At 46.6% G+C, this 19,236-nt stretch overlaps 5 non-coding genes across 5 annotated transcripts; 1 reads left to right on the top strand and 4 right to left on the bottom strand.

Moving 5' to 3' along the window:
- Positions 1–6,564: 6,564 nt before the first annotated feature.
- Positions 6,565–6,637, bottom strand: TRNAV-AAC. The gene has a single exon. It is a non-coding gene; the product is annotated as a tRNA-Val (tRNA).
- An 8,781-nt stretch (positions 6,638–15,418) lies between these two features.
- On the bottom strand, positions 15,419–15,490 carry TRNAE-UUC. Its single transcript has one exon. It is a non-coding gene; the product is annotated as a tRNA-Glu (tRNA).
- Positions 15,491–16,007: 517 nt separating this feature from the next.
- Positions 16,008–16,080, bottom strand: TRNAV-CAC. The gene has a single exon. It is a non-coding gene; the product is annotated as a tRNA-Val (tRNA).
- Positions 16,081–16,682: 602 nt separating this feature from the next.
- On the bottom strand, positions 16,683–16,756 carry TRNAN-GUU. The gene has a single exon. It is a non-coding gene; the product is annotated as a tRNA-Asn (tRNA).
- A 1,202-nt stretch (positions 16,757–17,958) lies between these two features.
- Positions 17,959–18,030, top strand: TRNAQ-CUG. The gene has a single exon. It is a non-coding gene; the product is annotated as a tRNA-Gln (tRNA).
- The last annotated feature ends 1,206 nt before the right edge of the window (positions 18,031–19,236 follow it).

Below are 19,236 nucleotides of genomic sequence, written 5' to 3'. Positions count from 1 at the left end.
TCAGACACGACTGAAGTGACTTAGCATAGCATAGCATTGAACCGGGGACCTTTCGAGTGTTAGGCAAACGTGATAACCACTACACTACAGAAACCACATGGCTACTAGTGCCTAGTGATGTGCCCAAGAAAGGCATGTTTGGACACAGCTGGCCTTCAGATTTTCAAAGGAAGAAGCCTCTGGAAGCCCAAGTGGTCACTCAAGTAAGGATCTGGGGTTCCTGAAAGGCCCTGACTTAGGGTTCCTCACCTCTCCCAGAGCGAGGTCCCTGTGGGCCCCCAGGCAGTTAGACCCCAAGATCCCCCAGAATCTGCTCCCCACTCCTCCAACTCTTCTCTCAGGCCAAAATTTCAGGCTCCTCTGTGAACTGCAGCTGGTCAGTTACTCCTTCCATTAGCGAGGTCCAGAGGCTTTCAGGACCTTGATAGTTGAAAAGCAAACATCAGAGTGGTGCAAACCTTTGTGATTTGTCTTCCAAAAAAAACAAAAGGAGTTGGAATGGAGGCCCCCAGGTGAGACCTGGGATCCCAAGTATCTCTAAGGACCACAGATGTGGGAAAGGGGACAGCGTCAATGGATTATGCTTTCTGGGAAGGCCCCAGGGTTCCGAAAGAAACTCTGGGTCTTTCCCCTTCCACCCCTGTGGCAAGGGTGTTTTCCCACCTTACCTGATGCTCTGTTGGCTCAGACCGAACACACTTCTCTTTGACACCAGTCTTTCAGACCACGCTTCCAACTTGTCAGAAAATCCTATTTTTCTTTGGTTAGTTACGCATTTTGAGGCACATAATGTTTTTCTTGGTCTGATTTCCTCCCTCAACTTTCCTCATAAAGGCCGGGAGATGGATTCAACTCGAGAGTCTCCCTCCTTTGAAACTTTAGGGTTTGTGTCGTTTAACCTCGAGTGTGTGGGGCTGGGCCGAGGTCAAGAACTCTTTTGGCCAGGTCGGTCAAGATTGGCCTCTCCGCGGCCTGTCCTCCAGGGTCGGGGGCAGGGCTGGGCCACCTCAGCATGGCCCCTGTCGCGGGGTCTAGAGCCCCACGCAGGCGTGGCGCTGCGGGAGAAGCTTCAGCCGGGCAGTGTGCATTCAGTACGCTGGAGCCGGCGAGGCACAGGTGAGCGGTGCACCTGGGTGCACGCGGCGACTTTTGGTTCTCAGAGAGCCGGTGACCTCCCGGCCCCCTGGTTTGTGATCCCGTGGGCAGTAACCTCCGGGCCAGAAGAGACCAGTAGTAGAAGGGCAGCCTTTCCTTCAAGCCCTGTCCACTCAGCATCCACAATGGTCTTGAAGAGACACAGTGAGAAGTGGTAATAAATTAGGGGAAAAGAAGAAATCCTTGGTGATTTCCTCATCGAAACACCTCATGAGGATGAAGTGGGAGCCTGCAGGCGCTGGTGAAGGCCAGTCTAGTTCCCACCAGTTGCTGGAGCCAAAGCAGACAACCCTGGGCAGGTGACCAGTGAGTAAGCAGTCCTTCTTCCTCCCCAGCTGCATTGCACTTGGACTTGCAGCACTAGAACGTATCCCCTTGGCTTTTGATGGATTCTAAAGAAGTAACACAGGTTTCTTTCTTTTTTTTCATAAATTTTTTTTCTCCAAATTTTTGAGACATAATTGACATAACACTTGTGAGTTGAGCATGTTGATTAGATACAGTTATATATGGCAAAATGATTCTCACCAGAGCATTAACTAGCACCTCCATCCCATCACATAATTCTCACTTCTTTTTTGTGATGAGAGCATTTATGATCCAGTCTCTTGCAGTTTTCAAGTATACATACAATGAAGTGCTTCAACGAAGTTTACACCCAGGTAACTGACATCTTAAGATGTGATAAGAAATCCCTGGAAGTCTAATGGTTAGAACTTACTGCTTTCGCAGCTGTGGGCCAGGGTTTGTGGACCTAAGATCCCACAGTCTGTGTTCAGTCATGCATGCTCAGTCATATCCAACTCTGTGGGACTCCATGGACTGTAGCCCACCATGCTCCTCTCTTCATGGGATTTTCCAGAGAATCCTGCAGTGGGTTGCCTTTTTCTACTGCAACAACAGATAGGTTTCTTCTTAATGCACTTATTAAGGTCGGTAGTGGCTGGTGGCTAGATGGCACAGCATGCTTTGTTTGCTGATATGGCAGGTAAACTTTTTCATTCACATTCCTCCCCTCTCCCTTCTGATCTCATTTGTTTGGCTGCACCCATTGGATTCCATGGGCAAGCAAGACAGGGAAATGCTGGTTGCCAGGGTCCGCCTCAAGCACACAGATCAGGGGCAAAAGCTAGACAGGAAACCAGGAACCAGGAACGGCAGAGAATATTTAGCCCAAATGTAATGAGCTCAACATTCAGGGGGCCTCCTATTAGTCCTGGTGCCACCACTTACCTTCCTTTTGACCTTGGGTCAACTCCAATTTGCTAGGCCAATTTGCAAGTGTCTTGTGAAAGAAATAATAAGTACTTCATAAAGCTATTGTCTAGATTAAATGGGATAATCAAATAACACAGCTGGCACAGAAGGTGGCCAATACTAAGTATGTTCTGGGAGGAAACAATCAAAGATAAGCTGGCACTTCAGTCTTTTGTAACATTTGAATACATTTTTAAATATTTCAATAAATTTTGTCATTGAATGCAACATCCATTCACAAAACAAATGTATATTAAAGAATAGAAAATTTTAAATGGAATTTATAAAACATATGCCCACAAAAAGGACTTGCTTATAGTAGCTTTGTTCATAATAGTCCCCAAATTGAAAAGCATTCACATGTCCAGCATGAAGTGAATAGATATAATTGTGACGTATTCACTCAAAGGAATACTACTCTTCAATAAAATGAAAGAAATTCCTGATCCATGGCAACGATATGGATTAAAACATCACCCTGAGTGATGAAAAGAGTACATACTCTGCAGAGCCACCTATAGGAATTACTAGATGAGGCAAACTAATCCCTAGTGACAAGAACTATATCATTGATTACCTGGCACAGGGAGTGGCAGGGGGATTGATGGCAAAGGGGCTTAAGAGGATATTTTGGAGTACTGGAGATGTTCCTGAACTGGGTAGTGGTTCCATGGGTATGTTCAGTTGTCAAAAGTCATCAAACTTGAAATGGATAGATTGTATTATTTTAAAATTAATTCTTAAGAAATTTGATTTTTTAAAGTAACGAGAATCATTCCAAATTTTAATAACTCAATGACACTCATTATTATTATTAGCATTAGAGGGTTCCTTTAGAAATGTAAGTCTCTTAAAGTAAACAATTTGATTGAAAGTTCAACAGTTTCTTCATTTTTGTGTTTTTTCATTAAATTTATACACTAGTATATTGAAACACTTTAAAGTTGGAATAGATTCTATAAGAGCTCAATCATATAAAAGTATATATATATATATATACCTAAAAGACTCCATTATCATTTACTTACATTAACAGAAGTTACTTTTGAATTTAAGATGTTTCAAAATTTTACATATTTGTATGTTCTGCATCATTTCAATTTTTAAAAATAACACATAGAGTTTAGGGGCTTCCCAAGTGATACTAACGGTAAAGAACCCACCTGCCAATGCAAGAAACACAAGAGATGTGGGGTCTATCCCTGGTTCAGGAAGATTCCCTGGAGGAGGATATGGCCACCCACTCCATATTCTTACCTGGAATCCTCTCATGGTCAGAGGATCCTGGTGGGCTACAGTCCATGGGTCCCAAAGAGTCGGACAGGACTGAAATGATTTAGCATGAACCCATGCACTTTTGCTACTTAGAATAATGTAAAAATAGGTTTGAAGGAAAATGTGCAAAGATGTTAACAGCAGTCCATTCTAGGAGGTGGGACTATGGATGACTGCTTATTCTCTTCTTTAGATATATTTAACATTTTTAAATTAAAGAAAATGAATGACCTGGAAGTGAAAGAACAGAAGAGCTATGGAAGAGGTATTGGAAATGTGAGAGGAAAGGATAAAAGGGAGGGAAAACCTAGTTCTTGCAGAAGTGTGTGTAAGTTGGGGATTCAAGGGGAGCAGCTCTTGGAATAAGAAAGGTGTTTGGGAGGCAAGTGGGTCATGAGGATACTGCAGTTTTATTCATCTTATATGACTCCTCCTTGGTGTTTTGTCAAAGAAACATTCGGGCTTAAATCTCTTGCCAAACATTTTTACCATATGTGTTCCTCTTTGACTAGCACATATCCTGTGGAGCCAGGCAGGCTCCAGTTCAAATTGCTGCTTTCAGATCCCACTCACTGATTGAGTGACTAGACAAGTTATTTAACCTTCCATGTCTCAGATTTCTCATATGTGAAATGAGGATGATGATATGATAGAAGCCTGTTGAAAGGATAAAGTGAGTACACCCATGTAAAACTTGTAGACAGTGCCTCAGCACATGGCACTTTGCATGTCACCATTGAGTGTAAGGTCTTGCATTTTGGCACTGCACTGCATAAAGTCTGGGTGTGGTTTTCTCTTAAGTTAGTGATACCTTTCAGTGGCAGTGGAACTTTCAAGAGAGTGAAGGAATCCTGTCTGACCAGCTTTAACCTCCTGGGCTTGTGGGACCTGCCAGTTTACTAGTTCATCTGATCAGCTCATCAAAAGGGGAACAGTAGTCCAATTCTTTGCTTCAAAAATCCCCCAATTAAAAAAAAATTAAAGTTTTACAGTGGAAAACATTCCAATACATGACACAAGACCCAGACTTTTACATAGCATATATATATATATATATATATATATATGACTACATAAAAGTTTAAAGTTAAAATACAAGCAATGGACCTTACTCTGTGTATATCTGTGTATATACAGCACACACACACACACGGTATCAAGTTATACATGCCTGGGAAGAGTAGTCCACTGGCCCCTGTCAGGTTCCCATTCCCACTCTCCCACCAACACAACCACTTTCACTGACTGCTTGGCTATTGATCTCCTTATCTCAAAATCAATACTGATACCATACCAGCACTCAGATTTTTCAGTTTCCCACCCAGACCCTGAAGACCAGCCTGCAAACGGGAAAGTGAATTTGTGTGTTTCCTTGCCCACTAGTCATCTCCAAGGTAGCCCATAGGTCTTGCATTCAACTGCAAACCCACACAACCCACCTTGCCCCTCCTCATGGAACCAGCAAAGGAAACTGCCAGAACAAATGTAAGGCCAGCAGCTTTGCGATTGGGGGTGAACCGGATTCCCGGACACCTCAGTAAAGCGTGGGAGCTGCGCCAGAGTCAGGCGCTGTGATCTCCCATCCAGCGACTGCCCCGGCCAGGATACCAGCCCGCTCCTCTCTCTTGCAGTCCCTTTCTCCTTCTGGCTCATTCTCTGTTCTCTCCTGCCCTTGGCCTTCCTCGGATCTATTCGCCCTCTTCACACCTTTCCTTTCCCGTCTTCAAAAGACAGCTAAAGCCTTACATTGAGTGGATCACAATAAACTGATCTCTTTCCAGCTGCAGCCACACGCACCCCATCTACTAAACCGATGTCCAGAAGCGCAAATGGTCGGACGAAGGCGGAGCAAACCAGGAGCCATCAGCTTCTTTCTGGGGCCCCTCGGCTCAAGCTCGGGGCTTCTCTTGGGCGCTGACATCTGCAGCGGCGAGGACGCTCAGGAGACCTTCTGCCCTCGGAACCTCCCGGCTCCCCGATGGGAACGAACAGGCTGAGTGGACTCCATCTCTCAGGTTGTCCGAGGCTCCGAAGTGGAAACGCTATTCTGCGAAACACAGGTGGCTCCTCCCAGTACCGTAAGTATGCTTGCTTTCTGTGGGAGTGAGGATGAAACTCTCCTCCCGACTTTGGCACAATCGGTTAGGGCGTTCCGTCTGTTAACCGAAAAGCTCGTGGTTTGAGCCCACCCAGGGACGTGTCTCACTCTTTTAGAATGTTAATGATGTATGATTGTTTCTAGTCTATGCATCCTCTCCCATGCTCCACTACTACCCTACTCCTCTGTGTCTTGTACACGTACACACACACACACACACACAAGCACGTACGTCCAGGTAGTCTGTGATCCTCAGAGAGGATCTCTGGAGGAAAGCAGGTTGACTGGGAATCCTAGAATGCATGAAAGAGTAGGATCATCATCATCACCCTGTAAATGCGTTTTACCAATGAAATTTCCTCCATTGTTTGTAGTAGTCTCTATTTAACCTTTTCCATATAGTTTTCCAATTAATTTGGTTCTATCCTTTTCCTCCTTTTCCCTCCATTTTTCCTCCATTGTATCATAGAAAAAGCAAGAGAATTCCAGAAAGACATCTAGTTCTGCTTCATTTACTCCACTAAAACCTTTGACTGTGTGGATCACAAGAAAATATGGAAAATTCAAGAGATGGGAATAGCAGACCACCTTACCTGACTCCTGGAAAACCTGCATGCAGGTTAAGGAGAGATGAAACCAGTCAGTCCTAAAGGAAATCAATCCTGAATATTCTTTGGGAGGACTGATGGGGAAGCTGAAGCTCCAAGCCTCACTCCAGGCGGCAGACCTCTCTTTTGTGTTTAAATTATGAATCTAAAAGTTTGGGGGGAAAGTGGAGTTGTTTCCACCCGGTTTCGAACCAGGGGCCTTTCGTGTGTTAGGCGAACGTGATAACCACTACACTACGGAAACCACATGGCCAGTTGGGTCTAGTGACATATCCAAGAATTACATGTTTGAACACACCTGACCTTCAAATTTTCAAAGGAAGAGGACTCTGGAAACACAGGCAATCCGTCAAGTAAGGATCTGCATTTCCTGAGAGGGCCTGATTTAGGGTTCCTTGCCTCTTCCGGGGCAAGGTCCCTGTGTGCCAGCTTTGCGCCCAAGCACAGAGGTCGCCCCCCCTGACTCCCCAGTTCTCAGAAGCCTCAGGAGCGGGGGGAGTAAGGTGCGTCTGAGCCCCAGGTGGCCCCACGTCTGTCAAGATGGACACAGCCCTTCCAGAGGCATATCCAGTGCCTTAGAGTCCCTTTTCATGGCGCCAGCGGGGACCAGGCTCGATGCTTCAAATCCCACTGGGGAAACAAAGGACCCGCCCTCCCTTCTGCCCCGCCTGACCTGTGCGCTCCTCTCTCGCAGGCCTTTCACAGCAGCGCTTCTCCAGCGCCGCCTGGCACCGGGGGTTCCTCAGATTCCTGCGTCTGTGGCTGATTCTAGTCCTCTAGTTTCAGTCCAGACTTGCATCACGCTTTCACATTTAGCAGGAACCAGGTCATTTGTTGAATTCCTTTGCCTACCAGGCCCAGCATAAAGCCGCCTAGGAGCCAGGCGCGGTCCACACTGATCTGATAGTCTTGATTCCAAACTTGAGATTCTTCTTGAAGGACAGCTTTGTTTTACATTTTACAATGTCTGAAACGCCTCTTCTTTTTCTTTCATAATTTTGCAGTTCAACAGGTCGTGGAACGCGAATTTAATAGAGAGGTAAAGGTTTTTGTTTTTGTTTTTCAGAAAGCAGGTGTCTTGAAGGGTTTTCGTATTTACCTCACAGCAGGCAGTTTCTTTTCGCTGAAAGTTTTTAATGCGATGTTGTCTGTGTGTCTGCTTGTCTCTGGTTTCCTTTAGCAGTAGAGCTTCTCATTTGGGGGAATGCATGTGCCCTTTTCTCCAGCAGCGGCTTTCCTCCTTTTCTCAGTGCGGCGTTGCTTTCGCGTCTGAGGTTCAGAGGCTCAGACCCAGAGGCAGGCGCGGGACGCATGCGCACCGGCTCCCAGGCCGCAGGGCTCCTCCTGGTTCCGCGTGGACTCCGAGTGCGGTCGAGAGTGCGACCGCGCGCCAGCACCCTCAATCTCGCTAGAGGCCTGAGTTCCCAAGGAGGCAGACTTGAAAATAGCTTTAGATCAGAGCGTTTCTTGAGATTTTGCCTTGCTTTCTTCCCCTGCAGGTCCTAGTTTTCACCTCCCACGTCCAGACAGAGGAGCGGATTCATCGTTTTCTGTCGCGTCCGGCATGCTGACGTCCCACTGGGACGGGACGCTGACGTCCCACCGGGACAGGACGAGGGTGAGGTGGTCCTCTCCCCGTCAGGGTGGACGCACAGCGGACGCCCGAGAGACCACAAACACACGGCTCTCTGCAGCAGAAATGGTAGGCACAGGGCTTCAGAGCCGGCGAGTGGATCGCGCCGAGGGGACGGATCCATTCCCTGACCCCGAAGATGTGACAAAACACAACGACGGCCGCCCAACCCCTGGATCAGAGGTTCAGCCTCATCCAAGAACTGGACAAGGGAGGCTCCGCGGGTCGTGTGGGAAGACCTGGAATCCAGGTGTGGTGAGAGGTCAAGCTCTCTTTCTGAACCTGTTTCCTTGTGAAGCAGGGGCTACTTGGTTCTCAGCTGGTGATGGGCGGGTCCATCTACTCCCTGATCTTGACCTGATTTCGGGGCCTCCCCTGATAGCGGCTCGACGGCCGGCTGCTTTTCCTCCTGGATCAGCTCAATCCACAGAGCCTGACCCTCTTCATCATTGTGTCTTCGGCTGTAGAGTTGAAGTCGTTCCCTTTTGTTCTCTGACTCAAATCAGATTGTCCCGCAGGTGTGCTGGGGTGAGGGAAAGCGAAGTGTCTTCACAAGGGATGAACTTCTTGGTTTTCAGAGAGATATGGGTGTCACAGGTAGAGACGATGTAGGGCCCAGATGAAAAGGTGAGGGGATATCAGGAGGTAAAAGTATCCTGCAGTCAGCTTTGTCCTGTGCCCTCTTGGATTCACTGACTGGCTTGTTCTACAAGGTGACTCAGAGCAGAGAAAGATGGGCTGGTTGTAGGCCCTATGGAGCTTTCCGGTGGTAAGGAACTGTTCCCCAATTTCTTCAGTTCAGTAGGGATCCAAGGATGGCAACATGCCAGGCTTCCCTGTCTATCACCAAACCCTGGAGTTTGTTCAAATGCATGTGCATTGAGTCGGTGATGCCATCCAACCATCTCATCCTCAGCCACCCACTTCTCCTCTTGCCTTCGATCTTTCCCAGCATCAGGGACTTTTATACTGAGTCAGCTCTTCCCATCAGGTGGCCAAAATATTGGAGCTTCAACTTCAGCATCAGTCATTCTGATGAATATTCAGGACTGATTTCCTTTAGGATGGACTGGTTGGATCTCCTTGCAGTCCAAGGGGCTCTCAAGAGGCTTCTCCAGCAGCAGTTTAAAAGCATCAATTCTTTGGTACTCAGTTTCCTTTATAGTCCAACTCTCACATCCATACATGACTACTGGAAGAACCATAGCTTTCATTAGACGGACCTGTGTTGGCAAAATAATATCTCTGCTTTTTAATATGCTGTCTAGGTTAGTCATAGCTTTTCTTCCAAGGAGCAAGCATTAATTTCATGGCTGTGGTCCCCATCTATAGTGATTTTGGAGCCCAAGAAAATAAAGTCTCTCACTGTTTCCATAGTTTCTCCATCTATTTACCATGAAGTGATGGGATCAAATGTCATGATCTTAGTTTTTTGAATGTTGACTATTAAGCCAGCTTTTTCACTCTCCTCTTTCAGTTTCATCAAGAGGCTCTTTACTTCCTCTTGGCTTTCTGCCATAAACGTGGTGTCATCTGCATATTTGAGGTTATTGATATTTCTTGCTGAAATTTTGATTCCAGCTTGTGCTTCATCCAGGCTGGCATTTCACATGATGTACTTTGCATAGAAGTTAAATAAGCAGGGTGACAGCATACAGTCTTGACATACTCCTTTCCCAATTTGGAACCAGTCTGTTGTTTCATGTCCGATTCTAACTATTGCATCTTGACCTGCATACAGATTTCTCAGGAGGCAGCTAAGGTGGTCTGGTGTTCCCATCTCTTGAAGAATTTTCCACAGTTTGTTGTGATTCACACAGTCAAAGTCTTTGGAGAAGTCAATAAAGCAGAAGGAGATATTTTTCTGGAACCCTCTTGCTTTTACTATGAACCAAGGGATGTCGGCAATTTGATCCTTGGTTCCTCTGCCTTTTTTGAATCCAGCTTGCACATCTGGACATTCTCCGTTTACATACTGTGAAAGCCTCACAGTGAGAATTTTGACCATTACTTTGCTAACATGAGAGATGAGCACAATTGTGTAGTAGTTTGAACATTCTTTGGCATTGCCTTTCTTTGGGACTGGAATGAAAACTGACCTTTTCCAGTCCTGTGGCTGCTGCTGAGTTTTCCAAGTTTACGGGCATACTGAGTGCAGCATTTTAACAGCCACGCCTCCCTGTCCATCACAGGAGTTTTTTGAATGTTCTTCCCAATGGCCCAGGAGTTATAAGTAGTCCAGTCTGTGTGGGGAGATCACTCACATACAATTGCTTGTCCTGTGTGAGTGCCAGGAGTTGTTCCAGGATCTTTTTAAAACGTTCTTTCCTTGGCCTCAGGCACTTTCTTCATAAGGATACCCCAATCATTACTCTGCTGAGTACTTGAGGGAGACCCTTTCGTATCCCAGCATTCTCTCTCTCTCATCATGGGACCTTTCTTCATGTTTCTTTTTTTTTTTATTATTAACTTTTATTTGAGTATAGCTGTTTTAGGATGTGTTAATTACGATGTTGTGTTAATAGCACAGTGAATCGGCCATACATATACATGTATCCCCTCTTTTTAGGATTTCTTCTCATTTCGGTAACCACAGAGCATCCAGTAATTCCCTATGCCATACGATAGGTTCTCATTTGTTATTTATTGTACCAGTTCAGCTCAGTTCAGTCGCTCAGTCATGTTTGACTCTTTTCGGGCCCATGAACTGTAACATGCCAGGCCTCCCTGTCCATCACCACCTCCCGGAGTCCACCCAAACCCATGTCCATTGAGTCAGTGATGCAATCCAGCCATCTCATCCTCTGTCGTCCCCTTCACCTCCCGCCCTCAATCTTTCCCAGCATCAGGGTCTTTTCAAATGAGTCAGCTCTTTGCATCAGGTGGCCAAAGTATTGGAGTTTCAGTTTCAACATCAGTCCTTCCAATGAACACCCAGGACTGATCTCCTTTAGGATGGGCTGGTTGGATCTCCTTGCAGTCCAGGGGACTCTCAAGAGTCTTCTCCAACACCACAGTTTAAAAGCATCAATTCTTTGTGTTCAGCTTTCTTTATATCCAACTCTCACATCCATACATGACCACTGGAAAAACCATAGCCTTGACTAGATGGACTTTTGTTGGCAAAGTAATATCTCTACTTTTTAATATGCTGTCTAGGTTGGTCATAACTTTCCTTCCAAGGGGTAAGCGTCTTTTAATTTCATGGCTGCAGTCACCATCTGCAGTGATTTTGGAGCCCAGAAAAATAAAGTCTGCCATGGTTTCCACTGTTTCCCCATCTATTTGCCATGAAGTAGTGGGACTGGATGCCCTGATCTTAGTTTTCTGAATGTTGAGCATTAAAACAACATTTTTACTCTCGTCGTTCACTTTTATCAAGAGGCTCTTTAGTTCTTCTTCACTTTCTGCCATAAGTGTGATGTCATACATAGCATCAATAGTGTATATAGGTAAACCCTAATTTCCCAATTTCCCCAACTCCCCTTTCAGCCTTGATATCCATACCTTTGCTCTCTACAACTGCTTTGCAAATAAGAATCGCTGGATCTTTGTCCTGTGAACTCTAGCTGCCTTGCTCTCCACCAACACTACCTGAAATCCTCCTCTTGGTGCCCAGCGTGGGAACTCACTGAAAGCAGGAAGCTGGGCCCATGGCAAGACTCACCTTGTTTGTCACCTCTCGAGGCTTGCTATCCTTTGCTGCCTGATTTCCAGTGTCTTAGAAATCAGTATTTCATGGTTTTTGTCTTTTTGTTCCTTTGGGAGTGGGACAAAGGGGGAGAGTGAGCTTTAGGAAGGAGGGTTAATCTGATTTCTGTCACTGCACCTTTGCTAGAAACTGAAGGCATCTCTTTATGATCTTAGTTATCCCTAAATAGATGTGCTAACTTATATTCCAATGTATTTTGCCCCCTGAAGGAAAGAGTCTTTTTCTTCATGGCCTTGCCATCACAAGAAATTGTCAATACACCTGTCTGTTACTCTAACAAAGGAATTTGTGCCCTACTGACTCAACTTAGCAGGAGGTACAATGAAAAGACAATGTGTACATTTCCAGAGATTGCACATATTCAGCAACCAAACTTCCAAGCTGATTGGAAATTATTCTAATAATTGTAACTGTTTTCAGTAGTGACCAAGTCATTGAGTCCAGACAAGACCAGCCAAAATGACTCTGGAGAGCCTCTTGGAGAGCAGCTTATGGATTATAGGAGCTTAAAAAAAAAACAAAAAACAAAAAAAACAAACGACTGGTCCCAGACATTTATCCTCTTCCCTTCATGAGTTGTATTTTGGCTCTGGTTGGATGCACACAATCTAATGAGGGGTCTCCCTCCAGTTATGTGGGTGTATTTGCAAGCCTGAGACTGTCTCTGTATGATATCTGGACAGTACGTGGCTACTATCTGCAAAAATTATCTCATTTGAGACAAATTGTTGCAAGCTACAGAATCCTGCACCGATAATACATCTTGTGCAAACCTGGATCCTTAGAGTTCCTGGTTCACCTTCCACTGATTCCTCAGTTGAAGTTCATGAGGAAAGAAGAGCTCTTCAGATTTTCCGTACTCAGTCGAGGATGTCTCTAGGTTCTAGGACATTTGTCTCTGCCCTTCTCTCTCCCTCTTGGAGTTTGTGCCCTTCTGTCCCTTATAGTCTAGGCCCCTGTGGATCTTACCCACATTCTGTCCTCTTCATCAGTTTTCCGGAACTGTGTATTAGGAGTCCTTAAGTCAGCAAGCACTTACTAGGTGCTCACCAGGTACCAGGCCCTTCTCCTGGAAAACTGCTGTATCAGGAGTAAAGTCAAGGTCCCACTCCTTGGTGCATTCACACCAGGAGGCATCAAAAATAAGACACACAAAGACAAATAAGAATCACAGCAGGAGAACAACCTGTCATGTTCTTCTCAGGTTCATCTGCCTGCCAACGCCTAAGGACCCCACAGTGACTAAAAAAAGAATTACCTAGCACATGGGAAAATGGGTGACTTGAGATCTAGAAGGCAGGTAACTAAGAATCAGGATTTTTTTTTTTCTAATAAAGGAGTACATCAGGTAAGCAACACGTCCTTACTTAACTTAGAGAGTCCATGTGTTGTACTCTTCTTCAAGTGACGTTATGGCTACATTCAGGAACATCTCCTAAAGGTACCCACACATTCTCTTAAACTATTAAGCTAGAGCCCTTCCATATATAACCTATAAAAATATGGGCATTATTATTTCTACCTTGTTTAGAAATTCTCCAGGCAAAATTATACATTAATTCAACCAATTTAATATCAGTCAAAGAACTTAAAGTTAATGATAGATCTTAAAATTGCAATTTGAGCTGAGTTGTGTCTTTTAAATGCTGCTTAGAATCACATATTAGATGATACCTAAAAACATTGACCCCAAATTGAAAAGGGAATAATTAAGTCACTATGATTTCGAGACTCAAAAGACTTAATCCTGATTTAAAAGATATTATATGGTATATTTAATTTACTGGGACACATAATTTTAAATTTTATAAATAATAATAAATCTGAAAGTAATCATGAGGTAGTTTTTAGACCAAAATTATTAAAGTAGTGTGGTGCATACCAAGAGTCATCTCTGGGAGCATGACAGGACAAACATTTTCTATGTAATTACACATCAATTATTAGAATTCTCTAGAGTGTTAAAAGTATTCAAGATTCATCCTTACTATCAAGTTGAATTTTATTCTTGTTTGTAGCATGGAGTGCACTAATTTATCTAAAGCTAAACCTTTTTTATATTCCTGAGTTACATTTCAGCGAAACAAAGGGGAAAAAAAATAAATAAAAGATCCACATGGTTGCTATTCACTGAGAAAGAAAAGGTGGTTCAGAACTCCCCTTGGAGAGAGACAGAATGACATATGGGTGGGAAAGCAGGGTGCCTCTGTGCTTGAATTCAGACTGGACCTGGGACTGGGTCAAGGTCAGAACACAAGACTAAGCCTTATTGTCATAGGCCAGCCACCCAACCGACAGCACCCACACAGCAGTTCTGGGAAGCTTTTGAGAATATTCCCCTCCCTTTGTAGCATTTCCCATCTGGTTCTCTCATCCTCCGACCACAGGGAAGGATTCTTCACCTCTGTGTCCTGACAGAACACTTTATGCTCCCTGCAGGGCAAGGAGAGCCAGGCAGGAGCCAAGGGGGCAGCTGTACTGCCTCGATGGGTTTCTAGCAAAGGGGCGTGGCAATCCCAGGGACAGAGGAGCCTGGTGGACAAGGGGTCGCAAAGAGTTTTGGACAAGATTGGGCCAGTGAGCACGAGCACCAGGCGGTTCCACCACTCAGACAAATCCAAAGTACACCTGAGTGCCCGCCAAAGCAACCCGCAAGAGGCCAGAGGGCAGAGGGCAGCCAGTGCAGCCGAGGGTGGAGGATGAAAGCCTAGACCGTCCTACAAGCACAGGACATGAGTGGCCTGCATTTGAGAAAGACCTGAATAAAACTCCATCTAGGTTATCCTTACAAACATTCTCTCTATAGTGGCATTGGTGTTTCAGTGGTAGAATTCTCACCTCCCACGCGGGAGACCCGGGTTCAATTCCTGGCCAATGCATTACGGTCTTCTTTGTTTTGGACTACGCTGATGGCTCAGAAGGTAAAGAATCTGCTTCCAATACAGGAGACCTGGGCTGGGAAATTCCCCTGGAGAAGGAAATGGCAACCCACTCCAGCATTCTTGCCTGGAGTAATCCCATGGACAGAGGAATGCTACAGTCCAAGGGGTGGCCAAAAGTCCAAAAGGACTGCACGACTAACATATACCTTCTCTACATCCTAAAGAGAAAAGATTCCAGGTTCCTGAAGGGCCAAGAGGGCCCCCTTCCGGAAGGCAAAGCTGTTCCCTGGCCTTGGAAGACAGGTTCCACAGAAGTTAGCTTTGAGAGGGACGCCAAAGGAAAGGAACAATCCTGAGATATCAGTACGTTACTATCAAGTGATGTCATGACTCTTATATAAAGAAAGAGTGTGATGTTAACTGGGCACTTAGGTACAGAATCTAGGATGTTCGTATTCTTGCAAACTTTGGTATCTTATAAAAGCTTTTGGTTTTGGATTTTAATGAATTTTTGGAACTGAAGCCCCACGTTCTCTTTGAATGAAAACTCTGTTAAGTAAGACTCTGGGTTTACCACGCCAGGAGAAAAGAGTGGAGGCCAGAGCTGGCCAGCCCAGGCTGTTCACGGCATCTCAGCTCCAACAGCCAGCCTGAGGTCCAGGACCCTGAGGCCCGGACTCAGCGGCATTTAGAAACTGTGCAGAAATGTTCTGCCCTGGACCTTTAAGCAAAATACAGTTCCGATCTGGGCAGGAAGAGAGAGACTTGTGTGAGTGCAGACGCTGGGAAAAGAAAGATTTCCCTGACCGGGAATCGAACCCGGGCCGCGGCGGTGAAAGCGCCGAATCCTAGCCACTAGACCACCAGGGAGCTGTAGACAAATGGCTTACTTAGCTTCTCCAGGTGAAAGGTGAGTGTAAGATGACCCTTCAGAAAGTCAGAAAGCGGGAAAGGCAATGTCGCAGCGGCCCAGGGCTGTGTGCAGCTGTGCAGGGCTCCCAGCCCTGCCCCGCTGCTCATCGCCCTTCACCTCTCCTTTCCTGGGCGTCGCTTTTGCTCTGGGGCAAGGACACAAAGTAGCGGACTGGGTCCCTCCTGGTCTAGCTGTAGCGCTGCGTGCTGCCGAGCCCAGGTCTTGCTCTCCTTGTGAACCTCGGTTTTCTTTGTCGTCAGGCTCGGTGATGAGTGGCGGGTGATGAGCGGATCCATCCACCTCCAGATCTCTGACGCTGCTCCGGGGCCTCTGCTAGCACTCAATAAAGAGACTTCCAGGTGGTCACCAAGTCTTCCTGCAGCTGTGTCCCCTGCCTCACCCCGTGCCTTTCGCGCCTGTTGGTTTTGCCAATGAGAAGGCAGACCTCTGGGTGGGGAAAAGAAAAAGGAAGCGTGTTTCCGCCCGGTATCGAACCGGGGACCTTTCGCGTGTGAGGCGAACGTGATAACCACTACACTACAGAAACAAGCCACTCTCTTCTCCTGAACATTGGATCCATGAAATTCCGAGGTCCCGCCACCACTAATCACACCACCAACTCTTAACACTCAAAGAGTACCTTGAAGCCCCAAGCTCTCTCACGCACGGAGACGGCGGCTCCCAAGGACTCTGCTTTAGGGTTCCTCCTCTCGCCTGAAGTGAGGACCCTCGGGCCTCCACAGGTTGCCTCTGGGGCCCCGCACCCAACGAAGAATCCTCAGATCCTCAGCTGCGCACCCTGAGTTCAGGGCTCGCCCCAGCCACCTCCGCAGCTCCCGGAAGCCGCAGGAGGCGGGGACGGTGGGTGCGCCCGAGGCCCAGGTGACCCCGAAACCCAGCGGTATAGAAGCCGCCCCTTCCGGGCTGCGGACCCGCGCTTCGGTGGTCCTTCTCTCAGCGCCGGCGATCAGCGCTCGGGGCTCTCAGGAATGACCGACGCTTCCAATCCACCCGGGACGCGCCCTCCACGCTGTTCCTTTGCACCTGACTCCTGTTTTGTTTCTCTGAAAGTCCGTTGGGCGCATCACTTCTCCTGTGTCCTCCTGGCAAAAGCGAGTCTCTTTGGTGTTGCCTAAAATGTCACCCCCACGTCCCTGGGTGGGCTCGAACCACCACCCTTTCGGTTAACAGCCGAACGCGCTAACCGATTGCGCCACAGAGACAGCAGTACGGGTTTTTTTTGGACTCTGTGGAGTAAACCTACTTAACGCATTCCCAGGGTGAGCGCTCTGTCCCCCAGAGAAACGGTGCCATTTCCTTGCCCCTACCCGCCACAGATGCCAGCGCCCCCACTGAAACCGCCATCCAGGCTCGAATCTTCCGGGCCTGAACCGAAATAGATCCAAAGACAGCTGAGCACCGGGTTGCTCCCACAATGGCTCTTTCCGTTTCCTCGCCTACATCCAACGAATGAGTTTGCCCACCTTGGCAAAGGCCTTTGGGGCCGAGGTTGTGCTTCGGTTTCCTGCGTCCACCCGGCGGTTTCCACCAGAGTGGGCTTCTCTGGCGGTTCAGGCGGTAAGAATCCGCCTACAATGCAGGGCACTCTGGTTCAATCTCTGATTTTGGAAGATCCCCTGGAGAAGGGAATGGCCACCCACTCCAGAATTCTTACCTGGAGAATCATTCGACAGTGGAGCCTGGAAGGCTTCGATCCGTAGGGACACAAAGAGTTGAACACGACTGAACCACATTGACTTCACTTTAAGTGAATATAGCTCGTTTGTCTGTTTTCTTTAAATGGTTATTTTTACTCACATTGTAAATTTAACAATATACACTTGTTGTGAGAATAACTTATCCCTCTCCAAATCAGAAATATATGAAGAATTAAAAAAGAGTTCTCCTGCCTCCATTCCCACTCCACCGCTGACACACTTTATATGTTACAGGTAAGACGTGGTGGCCGCTTAGGAGTGTGATCAGCGCTGTGAAAAAAATAAGGGACCCAGGAAACCCCGCCTCCTGCCCTGCTTGACAATCGTCTGCCCTCTCTGGGCTATGGGAAAAGGGTGAAGGCAAAGAAAAGGAAAATAACACTCTTATTTGCAGAAATTTTACCTCAGGATGGGACACTCTGGTTAACCTAAACAGAATATGCGGTTGGTGATAGAGACCTAGGGGGTCCTCCCCGGCACAAAACCCAAAGTGGATTTCACTTCATTTTCTGAGGTGAGAGTAAGCTGAGTCGATCAAAGGAGAGGAGTGGAGAGAAAGCGAGAGGGTTGAGCACCTAGTAGTGTCAACCGTATTGGAGTCTCCTCAGGGCCTTAGAAGAACTGCCCTGAGCTTATGGGTGGGACGTATGGAGGCTAAAGAAGCGGATACCGTTGTCTGGCGATGGAGGCCAGGTGGCTCCCGAGGGGGTTCCATGGTGTAATGGTGAGCACTCTGGACTCTGAATCCAGCGATCCGAGTTCAAATCTTGGTGGGACCTTTCTGCCTAGTTAGAAGAACCCTCGTTAAAAAAAGAACACTTTTTCTAATAGGGAACCCTATTCCCCTAATGCGACCTGCCTTTACGGCTCCCGCGACCCTCAGCGGCGTGGTTCACACGGACACGGCGGACAGGTGTGGGACCCACCCGGGGCGTCCTCGCTGGACCCGGGGGGGCTCTGCCCATCGCTGGCCATCACAGCCCGGCCCTTCCTCTGCCCTCCAAGCCCCGGTCAGGGGCGCAGCGGCCCAGCCAGTGCCTCCCCCTCGTCGGGCCCCCTGGGTCTCTGGAGTCAAAGGCAGAGGTTGAGCTCATGGAGTCCTGCCCTGCCAGGGGGCTTCGCACCTCAAGTCTTGTAACTGCATGGTTGTCCCTGTGAGTAAATAGTGCTGGGGATGAGCTGCCGTGTCAGATATTCACATATTAGATGATACCTAAAAGCATTTACCCCCACGTTGAAAGGGGAATATAAGTAACTATGATTTCTACAATTAAAAGATGTAATCTTCATTGAAAAATATTATTATATGGTATATTTAATTTTCTGTGGCACATAATATTGAATTTTATAAATGGAAATATTTTTTGGAATTAGAGTTTACTTATGGGAAACAAAGCAATACAGGAAATTTAGGCAGTTCACTTTCATTAGGATTTTGAATAGAAAATAAATGTAAGACTTCTACAGAGTACATCATGAGAAACGGTGGACTGGAAGAAACACAAGCTGGAATCAAGATTGCCGGGAGAAATATCAATAACCTCAGATATGCAGATGACACCACCCTTATGGCAGAAAGTGAAGAGGAACTAAAAAGCCTCTTGATGAAGGTGAAAGTGGAGAGTGAAAAAGTTGGCTTAAAGCTCAACTTTCAGAAAATGAAGATCATAGCATCCGGTCCCATCACTTCATGGGAAATAGATGGGGAAACAGTAGAAACAGTGACAGACTTTATTTTTCTGGGCTCCAAAATCACTGCAGATGGTGACTGCAGCCATGAAAGTAAAAGACACTTACTCCTTGGAAGGAAAGTTATGACCCACCTAGATAGCATATTCAAAAGCAGAGAATTACTTTGCTAACAAAGGTTCATCTAGTCAAAGCTATGATTTTTCCTGTGGTCATGTATGGATGTGAGAGTTGGACTGTGAAGAAGGCTGAGCGCCGAAGAATTGATGCTTTTGAACTGTGGTGTTGGAGAAGAC

This window comes from Bubalus bubalis, chromosome 6, assembly GCF_019923935.1.
Source record: "Bubalus bubalis isolate 160015118507 breed Murrah chromosome 6, NDDB_SH_1, whole genome shotgun sequence".
NCBI lineage: Eukaryota > Metazoa > Chordata > Mammalia > Artiodactyla > Bovidae > Bubalus > Bubalus bubalis.
The sequence above is the reverse complement of the archived record's forward strand: the minus strand, read 5'-3'. Positions and strand labels throughout refer to the sequence as shown.